Source organism: Gymnogyps californianus, chromosome 1, assembly GCF_018139145.2.
Source record: "Gymnogyps californianus isolate 813 chromosome 1, ASM1813914v2, whole genome shotgun sequence".
Classification (NCBI taxonomy): Eukaryota; Metazoa; Chordata; class Aves; order Accipitriformes; family Cathartidae; genus Gymnogyps; species Gymnogyps californianus.
Genome location: NC_059471.1, coordinates 207,230,580 through 207,250,509, shown reverse-complemented (window position 1 = coordinate 207,250,509; position 19,930 = coordinate 207,230,580).

Below are 19,930 nucleotides of genomic sequence, written 5' to 3'. Positions count from 1 at the left end.
CATCTTTGCAGTTAAAAAATAATCACCCAGGAACACAGAACTATTAGAATAGTAGACATGATATGGAGCAAATCTTAATGTTTTCACTTCGATTTCATATTTAGCATTTCTTACCTTATGTTCTCATAACATTGGTACACATGAACAGTAATCCCCTCCAGAACTTGCTTGAGCCAAATGCCAAACCCATGCCAGGAACCACATGCTTTTCTAACGGTATAGTAACTCTCTTGAAGTCAGCTGAGATATATGGTACACGTATGGGAGAAGAGAAACAAGGTGTATCTTACATGACATTTGTGACTGGAAAGATAAAAGCAAACTGTTTATCATCCAGGCAAATGTATTAAAAAGCACATGATGTTACTAGCTGCCCCTTACTTATCGTGTTATTTTACAACACTAAAATTATCACTTTGGAGAGCAAAAATTGTATTTAGCAACAGAACTAAGGACTAATTTCTCCTGCATGTGCATTTATAATTTTTCAGTAATACAAATTAGATTTGTATTAGTCTGCTGGATTAAAATTGGTCAAATTTAAAATTACAGGAATTCCTTCTTCCTCAGAGTTTTCTTTTAACATAAAAATGTGACCACTGTCAAACTCACTTAATCTGTTTTTAAGTAAAATGTTTTATGGAAAAAATGCTCTTGAAACTGATATATCATTGTTTCATAAAGACTAAAAAAACCACACACACCACCAAAAAATCCTGTAACTGGGAAAAGTTGTACAGTCCATAAAATTATAACTAAAACCACCTCACCTTTTTTCCAAGTTCAGAACTTAAGAAAGCTGTGTAAAAATGGCAGGATTGGCAAAGTCAGAAGTCACCTGCAGGTGCTCAGAGAAAGCACCTGTTTTCCGAGGTAGAGAGGCTAAATATAAAGCTGATGTTCCCCTTCTGCTCTGAATGATGGAGGCAAGATGAAAATCTATTCTTGCCTAAAACCAGGAACTTACAACTCTCCTGAATTAAGTAGTTGGCTTTCCATTTGGCACTTTTGGAAGTGCCACTGGAGAAAAATGCCACCTGGGCTGATTGAAAAAGATGGATTCATCTTTGCATTCAGCCAGCAGGTTTGGAAAACATTTAGAAGAGAATCTGCTATTTAGCTCAAAGGCAGATGTAACTTCATCCATTACTTCAAGAGGGTAATAAGTAGGACCCTGGGAAATACTGACCAGTCAGCCTTACCTCAGTGCCTGAGAAGATCATGGAACAGATCCTCCTGGAAGTTACGTTGAAGCATACGGAACACGGAGGTGATTAGAGACACCCAACATGGCTTCATAAAGGGCAAATCGTGCCTGACTAATCTAGTTGCCTTCTACAATGGAGTGACTGCATCAGTGGACAAGGGAAGAGCAACTGATTTCATCTACCTGGACTTCTGTAAGGCCTTTGATATGGTCCCCCACAACATTCTTACTTCTAAATTGGAGAGATATGGGTTTGATTAATGGACTACTAGATTGATAAGGAATTGGCTGGATGGCTGCATCCAAAGAGTTGCAGTCAATGGCTCTATGTCCAAATGGAGATCAGTAACAAGTGGTGTGCCTCAAGGGTCCGTACTGAGACCAAAATTATTTAGTATCTTATCTTCATCAATGGCATAGACAGTGGGATCGAGTGCACCCTCAGCAAGTTTGCCAACGACACCAAGCTGAGTGGTGCAGTTGATATGCTTCAGGGAAGGGATGCCATCCAGACGGACCTTGACAGGCTTGAGGAGTGAGTCCGTGTGAGCCTCATGAAGTTCAACACGGCCAAGTGCAAGGTCCTGCACCTCGGTCAGGGCAATCCCCAATATCAGTACAGGCTGGGGGATGAATGGATTGAGAGCAGCCCTGAGGAGAAGGACTTGGGGATATTGGTGGATGAAAAAATTGGACATGAGCCAGCAATGTACACTTGTAGCCCAGAAAGCCAATCGTATCCCGGGCTGCATAAAAAAACCCATGGCCAGCAGGTCAAGGGAGGTGATTCTGCTCCTCTACTCTGCTCTTGTGAGACCCCACCTGAAGTACTGCATCCAGCTCTGGGGTCCTCAGTACAAGAAAGACATGGACCTGCTAGAGCAGGTCCAGATAAGGGTCACAAAAATAATCAGATGGCTGGAACACCTCTCTTATGAAGAAAGGCTGAGAGAGTTGGGATTATTCAGATTGGAGAAGAGAAGGCTCTGGGGACACCTTAATGCAGCCTTTAATATATAAAGGGGGCTTATAAGAAAGATGGGGACAGACTTTTTACCAGCATCTGTAGTGGCAGGACAAGGCAAAACAGTTTTAAACTGAAAGAGGGTAGATTTAGACCGGACATAAGGAAGAAATTTTTTACAACGAGGGTGGTGAAACACTGGCACAGGTTGCCCAGAGAGGCTGTGGATGCCCCATCCCGGGAAGTGTTCAAGGCCAGGTTGGATGGGGCTTTGAGCAGCCTGATCTAGTGAAAGATGCCCCATGGCAGCGGGGTTAGACTAGATGATCTTTTAAGGTCCCTTCCAACCTAAACCATTCTATGATTCTATGAGAAATGTAGCTCATTGGGGCCTAACTCAATAAGGCAGCGATTGCTCGTCAGTGCAGGTTTTGCTCTCAGGAATAGCAATTAAAATCAGTGCAATAGCTGAGTACAAAAGATTTACTGCAAGAATTGGTCATTATATTCTCTATGTCCTTGCATCAATTATAAAGGTTACTACGGGTTCTAGAGTTAGTCATTTGATTGGTTCATAAGATGATGAAGTTGTTTAATATAGCAATTTGATGTCAAATAATAAGGGTTCTATTTTCTCACCAAGTTGAAAGGATTTGCGGTTGTAATAACTTACAAATAATCTTTCCAAATTTTCTAGAAATTATATCAAGATTTATCACTAATAGTTCCAAGCAAAATGGAATTCTATCCACTGCTGGGCATAATTTATTATCCACAGAGATCTGCAAATACTGAGGAAAAATCTTAAAAATAAAACATGTAGTTTTTAAACCTCAGGAATTACCAGGAGTAGGGCAAAACCAAAAACAGCTAGTGGAAATTAAAATGTTTTATCAACTTTCTTTACCCATAGTTTCTTAAATTGTCCTCTCTCACAGTTTCTGTGGAAGCTTATTTTTAACTTTTTTTTTTTTTTTTTAAGTAAACCTGAGATTTTGGACCATGTTTTATAAATATGTTGTCTTAGTTGTCTTGCCAGGTTTGCCAGTACGCATCATTAGAGCTATATATACTACACATTGTATAAAGGAACATTTATAAAAAGTGGAATCAACACTATTTCTCTTTTGTCACTCCTGGAGGAAAAAGCTTAAATATCCATCAAAGGCACAGAGCATATCTGAAAGACTTCTTTGTCAGAACAGTGACTGTTTCTAAAGGCAATTTCTTAAGAAAAAGAATTAGCAACTCACAACCTTGTGTAAAAGGGTAATGACAAATCTAAAAAGTCATTTTCAAAGACACTGGTTACACAAAGAGTTGCCTGTTATTTCTTGCTATGTCTGTGATCATCAAGGCAGTTCTTGCTTCTTGTTTTTGGTTAAGATTTCAATCAGCTATTTTTTATTGTATATATCATACACACAATTATAATAAGCTCCAGACCTCTGACTTGGCAATAGTTTTCTAAACAACACAAACAAAAGACAACACCATTGCAAGACACTCAGTAAGTCTGGAATGATTTAGATCCAGCTATTCTAATGAACTATTATGGGATGTCTTTATAACCTAGCTGGAGAGCAACTGCTATATTTTCTACCGTGAATTCTTCATAACCAGGAATCCTTGCTTGGACACTTCTGTACTTTTACATTAGCTGTCCTCTGTAACAGATTCTAAAAACAATTCTGCATGTTAATGTTCAGAGGCTTTGATTAGTGCTTTTCTTGGAAATTAGGCCAACTTGTACTTAGTCTTGATGCTAAAGAAAATTAACATATCATTGACAAATCATATTGATGTAAATACTGAGAATAGAAGAGTGCTGGAGAGTATTTACACTGCTGCTAAAAGGTAAAAACCAGCCAGGAATGAAATTAAGACAAGAACTATCAGGTCAAAAAGAAAAGACTTGAACTTTCGTTTTTATATTCAACCATAAGGGTTTTTCCTTTCTGCCAGTGGGCATTATAACTTAAAGACATCTCAGTGCTATTTTTTTATTCTTGTTGTAGCTCCCTCCACTTGAATAATAACACACAATGAAAGACAGCTTGACTTATGGATTAATCCTTTGAGATACTGAGCTTGCTAATGAAGATGTTGGGAGGCAGACACACCTTTTCTAGTATTTATCAACAATAAGCAGAGGGAGGACTTTAGATATTGAATGCTCATGAAAACTCAGGGTTCTGGGCTCATCAGTAAAGGTATGGAGAATCTTCAGGATTTAGGCCCAAAATTATATTATGAAATTACTTCTTGTAACAAAACATGAATTGTCGTAGAGAGCGCTTTTTCCTTTTTTTTTTTTTTTTTTTAATTTTCCTGTCTGTGGTACATTGGTGCCACTTAGTAGCTCAAAGCAGCCTAGCAACAGTTAGTACACATTGTATGTGTGACAGAAACACCACATTCCAGTCTTATGATTTCTGGGATATGGCCATGAGAAAGAAAATATGCCCAGATCACTGCTGAGTGAATCTGAACTGGCTGCTCACAGCTGGGTATGGCAAAAGAGCCAGAAGAACCTCTGCTGTCTTGTCAGCTGCTTTACAATAAGAGAAAAAATTCTGTATCAGCACCCTTTCCTCACCCTTAATCACCCTACCATTATCTTCTACGAAGGAGGCAGCACAGTAATTCAAGCAAACTTTGTAGACTTTAGCATATATTTGCATATGATGAATTAGAAATTGCGAAGATTAAGGATTAGCTTTGATTGGAGCCATTGGTATGGCTGCAGGAGCACAACTCCAAGGGCAAATAAAAAGAAAATTCCTCTACCACAAGAATGATATTGCACGTCTACGGTAGCACTTTCCCAGTAAGGCTGCAGATACTGGGAAGCTCAGCATACCTCCATGGGAGAAGCCCTTGGACAGGCTTTGGGAGGGCGGAGACATTCAAAGAGTTTCTGAGCACATTCCCAACTAGCAGAACTGTGGGGAGGAGAGGAGGCCCATGCCTCTCTTTTAAAGGAGACTCTCACTTCTGCAATCTGCTCAGAGGTGGATATACTAGTGTGAAGTAGGTGGAGGGGGTATATGGGCAGAGAGGTAGGAAGACCCAGTCTTTCAGTCACCCACACAGTATATGATCACCGGATTTAGATGCAATTCCTCAGATGCCAGAGCATTTCTTGACTTGGTCCTCTAAAAAAAGGCCAAATGAGCTCTTCTGCCTACTCCTTGATGAGGTTAAGGTGACTTAACACGTTAGCTTTCGGTCTTCCTCTGTTGGGAGGGGCCCGGGGGATCACTCTTATCACCCTCCCTTATCACTTATCTGGAAACAGTAAGGCAAAAGGGCAATTGGAGTCAGAGAGAGAAAGAAGATACTTTTACAGGATTTGACCTAGAATTGTTAGAAGGCTCAGTAGTCACTAACGACCCAGGAAAAAGCACATGGAAGAATAATACAGAAATATGGAGAATAAATTAAATAATAGGTTCCCAAGACAGAGATTTGATCCAGACTCCCTGTGTAACAGTGTATAAATATAATCAGATTAAATACTTACAGTAGTAAGGATCAAAGGCCAGGTTTATAATAAATTTTTTGGCAGGGATATGCAGAAACAAATCAATGCCTGGTGGCCTACAGATGCCTAGTAGGATGGTCCCATCTCCCAGTGAAATCAGGGTAGGTCAGAAACTTCTGAAAATCCCATTAAGTGCCTTGGTGGCAGTTCTGCATGTCTATGTATCTTTTGAAAATCTAACTCTCAGCTAAATCATCAATCCAAAACCAGAAGATAGCAGTCGACAAAGGATTTTAGTTCTCATCACAGTTTCTATCTCACCCAGGAAAAAAGAAAAAGCAGAAATATGAAAAATAAACGATTACATTTTTAAGAGTTTGTAATGATACTAAGAATTTCACATCTGTGTTTTAGATACAAATTGATGCACTACATCCCAAAAAGCAGATAAAATCCAAAACAGGAATACCAAAACATTGAAGCACTTTTAATTTTTTTACAAGTCTGATTAATATTCATTAAACTTAGCTGACATGACAAAGTTCAACACAGTAATAGAAACTTACTGTGATCCTATATAGTATTAGAAAAAGCAGCATGGCATTTTTCCAATTTGGATTATCAGTGGAGAGTTTCAGCATAGATGTCACTGGTCTTTCCTATGTGTGTCATGGCCAGTATCCCCATGTGTTTACTGGATACACAGTTTGATGCTGTGTTCATTCATTTACCCTTCAAAATTCCCAGCCCAAACAAAAAGACACCACTTGCATCATAAGCTCAGTGACTCATACCATAAAATCAGGCTTCCTCTTTATTTGGACCTTGAACAACTGGCTTGACCTAAGATGTAACAACTGTTTGCAGAAGAAAAAAAGCAGCAATTTCCCTTAAGCATAAGCAGAGCTGGTAATAACAGACGTCAGCTTAAGTGGGTTAACAGGGTCACAGAACCATTTACATTTTGTTTGGCATGTGAGTTTTTGAAGTTCTGTGTAGCTTTTGAACAAATGCAATTATTGTACTAGGAAAGGAGGGGAGACAACCCCAGCAACCTTTATACAAATAATAGATCTGCTAGCTAAGAGAGTTCAAAAATCTCACTCCTTTATGTTGGAAACTGTGTTACTGACTACAAATAAATATGATGTGAAAAGCACAGGGAGCAATAATTTAGAATACATTGCAGACATAACAATCAGTACTTTTTTTAACCTGAGGAGATACCAATGGTTCAGATATTCAATTTGATTTTTAATTCCTATTTTTACTTAAAAATTCAATTTTATTTTACCTTGTTGTCGTGGTTTAACCCCAGCCGGCAACTAAGCACCACGCAGCTGCTCACTCACTCCCCTCACCCAGTGGGATGGGGGAGAGAATTGAAAAAAAAACCCTCGTGGGTTGAGATAAAGACAGTTTAACAGTACAGAAAGGAAGAAAATAATTATAATGATAATAATAAAATGACAATAATACTACTAAAAGAATTAAAATATACAAAACAAGTGATGCACAATGCAATTGCTCAGCACTTGCCAACCAATGCCCAGTTAGTTCCTGAGCAGCAATCCACCCCTCCCAGCCAACTCCGCCCTGTTTATATACTGGGCATGATGTCATATGGTATGGAATAGCTCTTTGGCCAGTTTGGGTCAGCTGTCCTGGCTGTGTCCCCTCCCAGCTTCTAGTGCCCCTCCAGCCTTCTTGCTGGCTGGCCATGAGAAGCTGAAAAATCCTTGACTTAGTATAAACACTACTTAGCAACATCTGAAAACATCAGTGTGTTATCAACATTATTCTCATACTAAATCCAAAATATAACACTATACCAGCTACTAGGAAGAAAATTAACTCTATCCCAGCTGAAACCAGGACACTTGTGAAGGCCTTCATTGTTGCCAAATCTAATTTCACAGCTATTTCTCCCTCTCTTGTCTCCAGACTCAGCTAATGCCCTGCATGTTTAATCTGTGCTCTTCATCATTTTTGCATTACCAATATTCATAAATATCCTGCAGACAAATTCCTTTTCCTCTATCACCCTTATATTTTTCCTTTGCTTACACCTGTACAACCCCATTGCCTTCATAGTACATCCTCAGGCACACCTGTGCAATGTTACTGAGGATAATGGCCTTGCCATGTCAACTTATATAAAAAAGCATTTTATGTATAAAAAAGCAGAAATGTAAGTAAGTCACTCGCCTTGGACAATACTGAAATTACCATCTCAAAGACATAAGAACATAAAAATCTAATGCCAACAAAAGAATGTCAAGTATTACATAGTTTATTCATAACCCAATGCAATCAAACTATGCTCACAACCATAAAATGCTGCAGAAGTACAGTATAAAGAGATAACCTTTTGTCCTCTATCAATCAGAGATAAGCACAGGTTACCTAGGTGGGGTTTAACTAGAGTTACTAATCTATTTCTCGAATAGAAGGGGATTCAGTGAAAATTAAATCCTTATCAAAGTAAAACACAGGAACTATCAATAATCTTTATGCTTCAAGGTATCTCTGTGATTTGTCATAGTGAACCAAACACAACCACCAGGCAGATATAGGGTTTTGGCAATCCACAGCTTGCTGCCAAACATTTTGGAGAATTCACATGGTCAAGCATAAAGATGCATAATAAAACACCTTGAAATCTTTTGCCTCTCTGCCAAACAGATAGGAACTGACTATGTAGAATTATAATCTTTTTTCCTTCCCCCCCCCCCCCCCCCCCCAAAAGCTGCCTGGTACAGAGAACTGTCTTTGTTAATAAAAACAATTCAAGCTTGAAAGTTCAAATCTATATCAATGCTTGCTGCCAACATGCAGAAGTGAGGAATGTAAGAGCTAGTCACAGCAGTGGAGTAAGGGGGGGTAAAGTAAAACCACTCCTTTTTGTTCACCCCCCAGTATTCCCCGTGTTGGAGCCCAGACTTCCATGGAAACATGTGCTGAGTCAGACAGGGGAAAGCTGCTGGGCTGCTCTTGCAGCCCGCACAGGGCAGGTCCTCTTCTCCTGCACCAGCAGAAATCCGCATTCATCCCTCTGTCTTTGATTAAATGATTAGGCCTGTATCTGGGCTTGCTGAGAGAGTTTGGCCTGAAAGATATTAGATCTTATTTCAGTAGTCAAAAGATTCCAGAGATGGCTTCTAAAAAACGGTACATTTTTTTAACAACTGCAGCCATCTCCTAATATGTCACTATATCATGGCAGTGTTTCATCCAGAAGAGCTTTTTAAGATATCCAAATGTCATGTGAAATATATGTCTGTGTCCATGGTCCAGACAGATTACAAAGGCTCTAAAAATCATACCCAGACTTCATCAGGAGTAAACTGACATCATCCTACTGAACTTGCTGACTGCAGTCTACAGTCAAGATGCTCAGAGCTGCCAATATGGGAGATATATCCCACCATCTGCAAATTTATACATCCTTTTATAAGCATATAGAAAAAATCTGCCAGTACATAGGGGGAAAAAAAAAAGTGATTTAATTCTTTTTCTCCTTGAATTATAGGAAAGTTCAATAAGTGATCTTTATTACGCTGTGAGGATTCCTCCTCCTTTGTAAGTGCTCTTTGTTCCAACATTCCCTCACCAAAAGCTCATGAAGCATTTTTATGAGCTATATAAGAAAAGGTTGTTCTTACTCTTCCATACTCAAAATACACAATATCTGTAGTCACAGGCTATGATTTTAAGCCATTCAGTGGAGCCTGTTTATCTGTCTATATATTAGATACATGAGAAAAAATTACTTTATGTTTGGATCCCTTATACAAAGCCAGTGCATTACACTTCATAGTTATCTAGCAGAGCTCAGTTCTGCAGTACTGTAATCATTCTCAGGATTTCTGTTTTATTGGAATACATCCACATATAGGGCATGAAACATGAATCATTCTTAGTCAGCACACTACTTTTCCGGGGGAGGCTTGAAAAGTATTGTATCCATATAAAACCAGAGTGAAAATGTAGGTACCACTGTAAACAGTACTTTCACTTAGTTGGAATTTGCCAGGCACCACAGGGCTAACATCTCTGTTTTTGCTAATCACCGATTTGGGTAAGTGCTAAGCCCTGCAATTTTGCAAGTCTTCAGATGTTGCAGGAGTGTTTTCACTTCTCAAGATCAGACCTTAAATAAATTATGGGGTACTTAATAATGGCAAATGATCAGCTTTATGTCTCATCCAGCTTTATGGATCATCATCAAACTACCAGAGGAGAGTAAGATCAATTTAATTACAAACTTTGAAGAAGACTTACTTATTATTCCTCATTTTCAGAGCTCCTATATGTCTGCCTGCTGTATGAGTCAATATCCCCAGGCATATTATGCTAGCCTTCTCCATTAAATTGGTCCTCTTAAGACAACAAAATGAAATGCAAGAAAAGTGATCCCCTTACAGATCCCCTTACATCTCCCATGTGGAGAACTTCCTGGTCACACATGTTTAAACACAAAATAGTATCCCAAATTTGCACCTCCTCTTTTTCTCTAAATTCCAGACAACTAGGAAACCCACATTCTTTGATGGCAGCATCACTACAGGCAAGTACTGCTAAGACACATCTTTTGTGATAGTTTTCATCACATATAAAACCAGCCACACTGCTTTGAGAGTCCATCTAGCCCAGTAATGTCTTCAGAAGTGTTCACCTGTGGACATATAAAGAAAAAGAGGATCAGAGCAAGCATGTGTGATATTTCATCCATAATATTCTGTTTGTCTTCAGCTACTTTCAGATTTACTTTGTAAGTGCTCGTCCAATCTGTCTGTTAACCCATATAAATGCTTTGCAAACAAACCATCTTTTGGCAAAGAACTCCAGAGTCATAAAACCTGTTGCATGAAGAATCACTTCTTTTTGTGTGTTTCAAAATGCTCTACTCCTAGACGATAGTAGAGGGGGACCATCTGATGGATCTTGAACTGGAAAAAACATGAATAGATCCCTATCTACCCTCTCTATGGCACTCATTATTTTGCAGATCTTTATCATACTCCTAAACTTTCTCTTTTGTAGGCTGAGGAGGTCCAACCTACTCAGTTGTTGCTTGTACGAAAGCTGCATTATATCTTCATTCAACCTTATTGCCCATGTTCCTTTCTTTTGAGATAGCAAAGTACACAGATTATGAAACAATGAATCATACACTAGCTTAATTATGTTTTTTTGTTTCTCTATTTCTATCGTGACAATTCTTCATATTTTATTTGCTTTTTTGACCACTGACACACTCTGACCTCGTTTCCATAGAACTATTGTATCAGTGAGATTAAAAGAATTATAGAACTAGTTCAGTGTATTTTAAACCTGTGAGACTTTACTCAAAGTAGTGATGTGCTAAGTAGTTCTGATTATAACTATATGACTATAAAGTAGAGCTTTCATTGTTGAATTTAGCTGTCATGTTTCAGTGATGGGAGAGAGACATTCAGCTGACAAAGAAGTTACCATCTACAGCAGCTCTGATACGGGAGTAATCATGCCTGGCTGTATTCAGGTGTGGTATTATGAAGAGGAGAAGGCAGCATTAGACTTCCCTGTACTTAATGGCTGGTAAATGGTATGTTCCTATGACACACTTGCACAGTTATGTGGCATCCACGTTTATAACTGCTCTAGCTGCATTTTCTATAGAAAGTCCCAAGAGCTAATTTCTAGCTCTTTGTCCTGAGACACCTGAGCAAAACAACAGCACTCTCAGCATTTTGAAATTCTTGCAGGTTCATTGTTGAAGCAAAAGCTCAGTCAAAAATTGGGACAGAGGCTTAGGAATTCAATCTAAAAGTTTCAAATGTCTGCTTTTGTGCTAAAAAACTGTAGTAAAACAGCCACACTGCCACATTAACAAGGCAAGGGATGTTTTGATATGACTAATTTTCTGGGTGTTGCGGAAACACTCTGGTAGTCACTGGCTTCCTATGAGCTGCAAATGTTGGTTTCTTTGTTAGTTAAAAAATGTACTTATTCCAGAAACTTTCTAACCCACCACTAAAACACTATACCTGAATTCAACACTACATTGTACCAAACTGCAGCCACAGTGCCAGTATCTCCCATTTTGCGCTCACATATTTTTTTTAGATAATGGAGGTGTAATTTTATGCTGTTTCTCAGAGACATTGGTCTTGTTCTTTCTTATATGAATTGGAATTGAGGAGAAAGGGTAAATGCTTGCTCTCGCTGTAAGAGAGAATGGAGATAAGACCTGAGCTATCTCTCACTACCCTGCTTTTAGTTCCTCTTGATATAGCTCCTCCAAAGCCCCAAGAACAGCTTTTGGCAGGCATTCCTGTTCCCATGCCTAGTATATGCAATGTTACCGCACCTCATTAGGTCCTGTTGATTCACTTTGGTTTTAAAGGAACCCAGGATGGATACCTGACCGCTTAAAGGGAGATCAGTGACATACTTTCTACTTTTACAATTGTGTAACTATTATAATACGTAGTGTTAAGACTTTTATTCAGGGACAGAGAATATAGTCCTGAGAATGTGAAATGTGAAGAGGCAAAGTAGAGATTTTTTTTTTTTTAAAGGAGGATAAGGTTCAGACTACTATAAAAATAAAATAGCTGCAAAGAGCAATTGACATGTTCCTTGTTAAAGCCAGCATTTAAATTGGGGGTGACTGCTTTTAAAGTACTGTAAGAAAGAGCAAGGATGCCAGGTTGGATAGCTAGCTTTAGATGGAAAGCCAAAATAAGGTGTAGTTTGAGCAGAAGATCAAAGAGATGGACTTACAGCAATTGTATGGTGTGCTGGCTACCAGCGCAGGAAGCTACACTCAAGGCAACCAAAGTCAAAGACACAGTGCAATTCTTTAAAAACACAAATGAATACAGCAGGTCCCTGCTTGGCATTCAGGTCTGTCTGTAACCCTGTAACTCAGGCTGGAAGTGAACTCCTATTAGCAGGAAAAGTGGAGAGAGAAACCATAACGTGCTTTGCAGATCTGGATGTCTTTACCTTCATTAGTGAATCTCACCAACCCAGTGAATTTATTCCAGTGCGTAAATGGTTGAGCAAATCTTATAGGAAACGGAGGAGAAAGTGGGAAGAGAAGCACATGATATTGTGGAAGAATCTGCTGACTGCTGAAGAGAGATGATTTTTTTCCCCAGTCATGTAAAAATGTCACTGGCAAGGTCTCTTGCATTGCAGAATAATTATTTTCTCCACAATAAAATTTTAGATCAGTACATTCATAGAACAAAAGGGCCGGAGGATTCACCCTGCCAAGCTACTCTAACCTTCTACAGGATACAGGCCTTAGGATTTCTCTAAACCGACTTTTATTTAATCACTGTACGCAGACTCATAAAGCCAGGACTACAATTTTAATCTCAGATATATTGAAACAAAACTAGATTTCGATTCTTTATGAGCTCTATGATTGAGCTGATTGCATATACAGATATTCCTGATAAATAAACATGAGAAACAGCAAACAAACAGCAGAGAATGAGTCATACAATCTTCAAGCAATGACACTATACTGATCAGCATATACGTGATAGTAAAGATACGGGCTGCATCTTCACCTGCTTTCTCCTGAGTTACAATGAGCCTTGGGATCCTGATCCATCAGTCATTCCAGCTGGCACACAATCAGACACACACTGTCTGCCTTTTATGCCAAGTACCCAACTTTCCTTTGCATGGAAATAGGAAACCCTTCATCAGTGCTACAGTATAGATGTAGCAACAGCAAATTTTGTACGTTAGTTTGTACCAAAAGACATTTGCCTGGTTAGATTGTTGTCAGCAGTATCATTCATTTTCTGTTTATCCCAGAAGATTTGTTTGCAAACACTGCTGAAAAAGTCAGCCAAGTTTAATACACTGTATATTCTCCTAATGAAATAACATATATCATCACGACAACTATTTCTCTCATGCCTAATTAGCATGCCTTCATGGGCTTTAAAATCTTGCCAGTGCTGTTTTGGTTGGTTTGGTCCTTACAACTCTTTCCTTGCTGGGCAGCACGTAAATTACGTGAGCCCTCCCATTGACTTCAGGGAGATTGCTGGAGTTATTCACCACAAATCAAGATTTTATCATAGCATCTGTCATTAGATAATGTCATTATCTGCAGGAAGCCCAGTATTTTCTACGGCAAGTGTAAATAGACTGAACACAAACTTGAAGAAAACTCAACTTGCCTTTGGTAAACTAGAGCATCCTTAAGATGCCAGTGCTGTAGGTGATGCAGTTACTTGTGTATTTTGGCAAAAGGCGAGCGTGGAAGGTGTGAAGTTTCAGGTACGCACATTATCCTGTCATATTTCACTGTTTCAGGTTCCCTATATCCTCCTTTTCATTTCCTTATTTTCTCTGCCTTGGAAGACTTCTTGTACAGTTAGGATACATGAACATTTGTTTTTTCCAAAGGCTCAAAAATGCCACGTTCACTTCCAAACCTATGTCTCTTCTCAGACAGCAGTGCAGTGCAATGCTGCCAAATCCAAACTTGTGGGCTAGATGCCTTGTTTAACAAAAGTAACCTGAAACTCTGTAAGCTTTGTATAATGCTAACATCTGCATTTGTTCAGTTGCAAATTATATGCAGGAGGCTAGCTCCTAGCTGGTGTAAACAAGGACAGCTTCTCTGAAGTCACTGAGGATTGCCTCCACTTACACAATCTAAACATATGGTATATATTCATCAGTTCACTTCCCTTACACAAAGTTGGTCAGATTGCCAGTGAGGTATTCATTCATAGACTACTCATACATACTCTTTTGCTATAAATTACAGCTCTCAATTACAAATTCAAATATATATCATTGCTCAGATCAAGGATGTGCTGAGGCAGTTTCATCTGGTACAAACAGTTCTTGAAACCAACATTGATTCTTAAATTTTCCATTTAAAAATGAATCTCAGAAAGTTTAACTCTGCTGCAGCTGTCCTTTTGTGCACAGATTGGGCAACTGTCTTGGCTCTTTCTCTCTTGCTCCATGCCCACTTAGTCATGGATGCAGAAATCTCCTCTTGCTGTTTGTATATGGAAGAGAAAACCTTGTTTTCCCCCTGCCCCACACCCTGTCCTTAGCTTTACCTCATGGCCACTAGCCCATGCTCAGAACCAACTGAATTTTGACATCCATCTCCTGGCTTAAAGGCAAGGAAGAGCAAACAGAACTAGAAAATAGGACCAACAAAGGGGGATCAAATAGCAGTCTTGACTACATAAAAGGGAGCCGCAAAGACAGAGACAGATTCTCCTTGCAGGAGCACAGTGAAAGGACAGGGGGTGATCAAGGAAAGGACGGGCCAAAACCGATGTAAGGAAACTCCGCTTAGACAGGAGGAAAAATTCTTCACTATGAGAGTGCATACGGGCAGGAGCAGGCTGCTCAGGGAGGTGGCAGAACATCAGTCCTTGGAGATTTTCAAGACCTGACGGGATAAGGAGCAATGTGATCTCACTTTGAGGTGGGATTTAACTCCAGAGTTAGTCCTGCTTTGAGAGGGGATTGAATGAGATTAAATCCCTGCAAATCTAAATCATTCTGTGATTCTGTGGTTTAGTTCAATTCATTTTTCAGGTGACCAAAGTGTCAACAAGAGACAGTTCCAGTGACTGCAGGTGAGTAACGCTGCACTAACATGAATACAATATACAACGAAACCTATGCATTCCTTTATGACTGGGATTATATTATATATTATAGATTTTAATATGATATGATATGATATGATGATATAATATATAGTATAATTTTTTCATTTAAGCCCCCCCCCAACAGATGATAGCCTAATTTTTCTGTGATGTTCTGATAAAATCTACAATTTAGGCAGACACGAAGAACGAGAAAACACTTTCAGCTATTTGCTATATAATACAGGTTTCCTGACCTAGCGCACCAGCTTTGATAGCTTGGAAGATTTTGTTTCATCCTCAGAGAGAAATTTCTAAAGAAAATGTAGACTTTAAAGAACAGGGACATGAAACAATATTAAAAGAATGGAACATTTTGGTGTCTGGGATTCTCTGTATATGTGAAATACCAAAGGATTTGAATTTCTTTTGATACTAAAGATTAAAAAACAAAGGTTTTATTGGTCATTTTATCTTGATGTGTTTTTTTAAATCTGTAAATGCTAGTAAAACATACTTTATTTCTAACTTCTCTAGAGCTTATGATAACTAGATGTTATGTTTGTGATTTTTTGCAGAAAGTGAACTTTTTACTCTGAATTCCCTTCAATGCTATTATTTACAGTTTATTTTTTACTAATACCAGCTAAGATGATATAACCTCCAAAAGGAATCTAAGTGGTAAAAAAAAATCCAAATTGAATTTTTGTTTGTTTCCCTCATACTAGTACATCCTATATAAAAATCACTTTTATTTAGACTGTGTGCAGGGGGGCATCTGCTCACTGAAAGCAGCTGATCTGTGTACAAATTCTGTGTTCCTGTGTCATAAGAAATTACTAACCCTATATATGGAAATCACACGTTTTTTACTTATTGCGATTGTGCAAAGGGAACATAAAAATAAAATTAAAAATTAAATCATTCTCTTTTGATTGCAATTTACATCACCCTGCACCTGTGTAAACCGCCAAACAAGGTGTGAAGTAGTCAGCAGCGAGGGCCAAAGTACCTCTTCACTAACAAAGATGCTTTAAAAAGATTATTGTCAAAAATTAGTTTCTATGACAGGAAAAGAAAATTAGCATCTTTAAATATTTACAAAGTGAACGTGTATTTTAAAACCAACTAGGAAATCAACACCCTCTCTAAGATGTAAATAGAGTCTGACAAACTATTTAGAATGAAAAATGAGTTCAACAACTTGAGTCCCATTTTCTTTTCTTGCATCTTTTGTGAATAGACTTGATTTTTGATAGTGCCCTCATTATTCAAAAATATTTTAACCAGTCATTACCCAAAGATGAAGATAAGCAGGAGTAAGTCCTGAGGCTGTTTGAGGTGGCTCACAAATATTCCTTTGCACTTTAAAAGATTTTTTTTTTTTCATATCAGAATTTTTCTTTGAATGCTCACAGACAGAGTCTGAAAGATGATAGAAAATATTCTTGGTAAATGTTCCTTTTTCTGCAGTGACTCCTTTCAAACGTAGCTAGGTTGCTGACTTCATGCCTTCTCTTAATTTGAAAGGATGTCTCATACAAATACAGCAAATGTGTGACACTATCTCCAACAAAGTAGATTTGTACAACATCAAAAACACAGGTACGTTCTGTTGTTACTGGATTTTGCTGAAGGCTTCTTAAAAGCTCTTCAGAGTTTGCTTTGAGTCATAATGGATTAGTTTTAAGAATCGACCTAAAAGCAATATAGCATTAGGTGAAGAACGCATTGAGAAACAGATCCTTTCTGAAAAGTTTCCTATTCAAATAGAGAAGCTAGAGAAAGAATGTGGCGAGGGAGTCTCTTTGTCTCCTTTTCTGTGGGAGGTAAAGTCAAGGAGCATAGGAATGGAGCTGAAGTTGTGACACACAGGAATTAACCATCAAGATCACAGAAGAAACTTGGAGTTCTGCATTTATATCAGGTTTTAGCTGGGAAGGGGAAGTTTGCTTGCTTGCTTGCTTGCTTTTAATCCAAAACCTACAGCAGTGAATAGAAAATACTTCATTATAATCTCATTTGGTTTTTTACCAGTCCCAACCTGAATAAAACTATTGTCCCAGAAACCAGGTAAAAATAGGAGAATGGGACACCTGAGTACAAGTTTGAAGCATGTAGGGGGCTGTAGCTTTCCTTCAGAGTGATGCCACAAAAGAGACTGAAGGAAAGCATATCTGCTGGCCTATGGAAGCCAATGACTCTTGAAGTGATAACAGATATTTTCCTTTAAGAGAGTAGTAATAGCTCTTTCATACCTGACTACCCTGCCTGTTTTCAAAACAGTTCTAATGAACTGCCTACAATAACACTTCATGAAGCAGTTGTGTGTTTAAAGGTACTGGAAAAATACTGAAAAACCTTGAAACCTGTACCTAATGTGTGTTCCCAGGATGCATAATATTTGTGCTAAAGAGAGAACTAAAGCAACAGAGGAGGTACACTGTCTGTTTATTATTAAAAGATAACCTAAGCCTGCTTGTAATATAAAGGAGAAAATTGCCTGGCAGAAGGCTCCTTGCTCCCAAATAGGTACAGACACTATTGCACGCCCATCTCCAGTTGAGCCTTAAGGATGTGTTAGATGCTCTTGATGGAAGTGCCTGCCTTTCCAGGAGCCGTAAGACTTTGCTGCACCTAAAAGGCCCAACAGTCATCAGTATAATTCCCTGCTAGTGACTATAATTTTCCACTTATTTACATGTAATTGCAAACTTCTATTTGCCATCTATTGCTTCAGATCTCCAAGTATGTAGGTAATAATTATAATCACAGCGATAACAACAAAGACAAAAAAAATTACAGAAAAACAGGAAGAATTTTGGAGGAGCAGTAGCTGCTATGTTTGACAAATAAAAATCTTATGATTTTGTTCAGGCATTTACGTGAATCCATACAAGTGGCTCCACAAGTCATTCCACAACTGGAGCAAATGCAGCACTCCCAAAAGCAGCCAGTCATGGAGCTGTCTGATTTCAACCTGTCCCCAACAAAGACAGCAGCTTGTATGTTAGAGTTTAGCCAGGCTGTAGTCCATCATTTCAAATATTTGTTACCTGATGAATTTAACAAAATCCTGGCATTCTTCCTAAAGCAGAAAGAAGGTGAAAAATCTGAGGCTGCAGATGCAGAATTTCATTGGTATGATTTCCATTTTTAATGGGAGAGATTCCAATACAGATACTGATGTATCATTGCCTTGGGGAATGTATCTAGTTCTTATAAAGATATGCAGGTGTTAACATAAATTATTTGTCAGTTCATAACTCAGTGGATATACTGGCTTCACCAGAATAATATTTTTTTGTGCCAACTGCAGTACTGGCTTTTCAAGTCTTAATGTAATGTCCATGCAATGATGAAGTGGGTTGAAATTCAAGGACCGTAAATCTTTCCCCTACAGAATTCATTTAATATTAATTAATAGTTCTTCATAAAACTACCCAGATGACAAAATGACCAAATTCAGCTCTTAATTTCAACTACGAATTTCTGCAAATAACAGATTACTGCTGGATCTCTGTGCTTTTCTGTTGTATGCCAATGGAAAGAAAGATCTGACAAGCTGGAGAATATCCAAAACATATCTGAAAGCAATTTGTATTCTGCTTGTCAAATTGTGTTTCCCTATAGTTGTTAGTGAAAGTGATTTAGAGGTAGAAAGCATGTAATAAATTACATAATTCCAGGAAACAGGACAATGAAATACATCCTTGGTATATGCTAAATAATATCATCAGAAAATGATGTTCTGAGAGACTCAGAATTAAAAGAATCCATTGCTTGTTGGGGTGGACAAGGATGATGTAACCAAATACTTGTCTAGAGACATTTGCAATACCTGATAGAACAGGCATAAAGGGTAAGACATAGACAACCACTGCCCAAGACACCCAGTATGTGCGGTCCTGAGTCTGTGCCTGTTTGTGCAGAGCAGAACTGCAACTTACATGGTAACAGTATTTCAGGGCTCTGAAAGCCCCACATAGAGCATATTTTTTTGTTAACAACTTTTCTTGTTCCAGAATGAAGATTTTCTATCTTTCTGGGAAAGAATCCAACATGCACCAACATTAGCAGAAGTCATTACAGAATGTTTTGGGATCTAACGTCTACTCTGAATTTTTTGGTGGAGAGAGGAGAAGAGACAACTCTTTTCCATCCCAAAGGTTTTGCAGGTCCCTGTTTTGACACGGCACATCTCTGTGTTCCTCCCATTCTCACAACTGACATCACTCATAAAAAACGTTAGAGGCTCAGGTTTAAGCTCTTTTTCTTCTTTTTTTTTTTTTTTTGATTCACAGCAGGAACTTAAGAATTCATGTCCTTTGTCTCATACGTGCTCTAATTTTTCTTCAGTCCTTTCTTCATAATAAAGCTTCAAGGGTCTCATTTTTGCTATCTTGGTGCTTGTTTCAAGGGAAGCACTTGAATGTATCTTTAACTTCCACTCGCACGGAGAGCATAAACAAGTGCTTAATGTTAACCCTGCCTAGGCATACTTTCTGAATTGCGTCCATAGGTCAAACCACCAACTTTTGGCTTTGTCTTCTTCTGCGGTAATTTCTAAACTGCAGAAGTAGTACTTTGCCTCTTCTTTGGTCTTCCCTTGTATTTTCAGACTATCCAGTAAG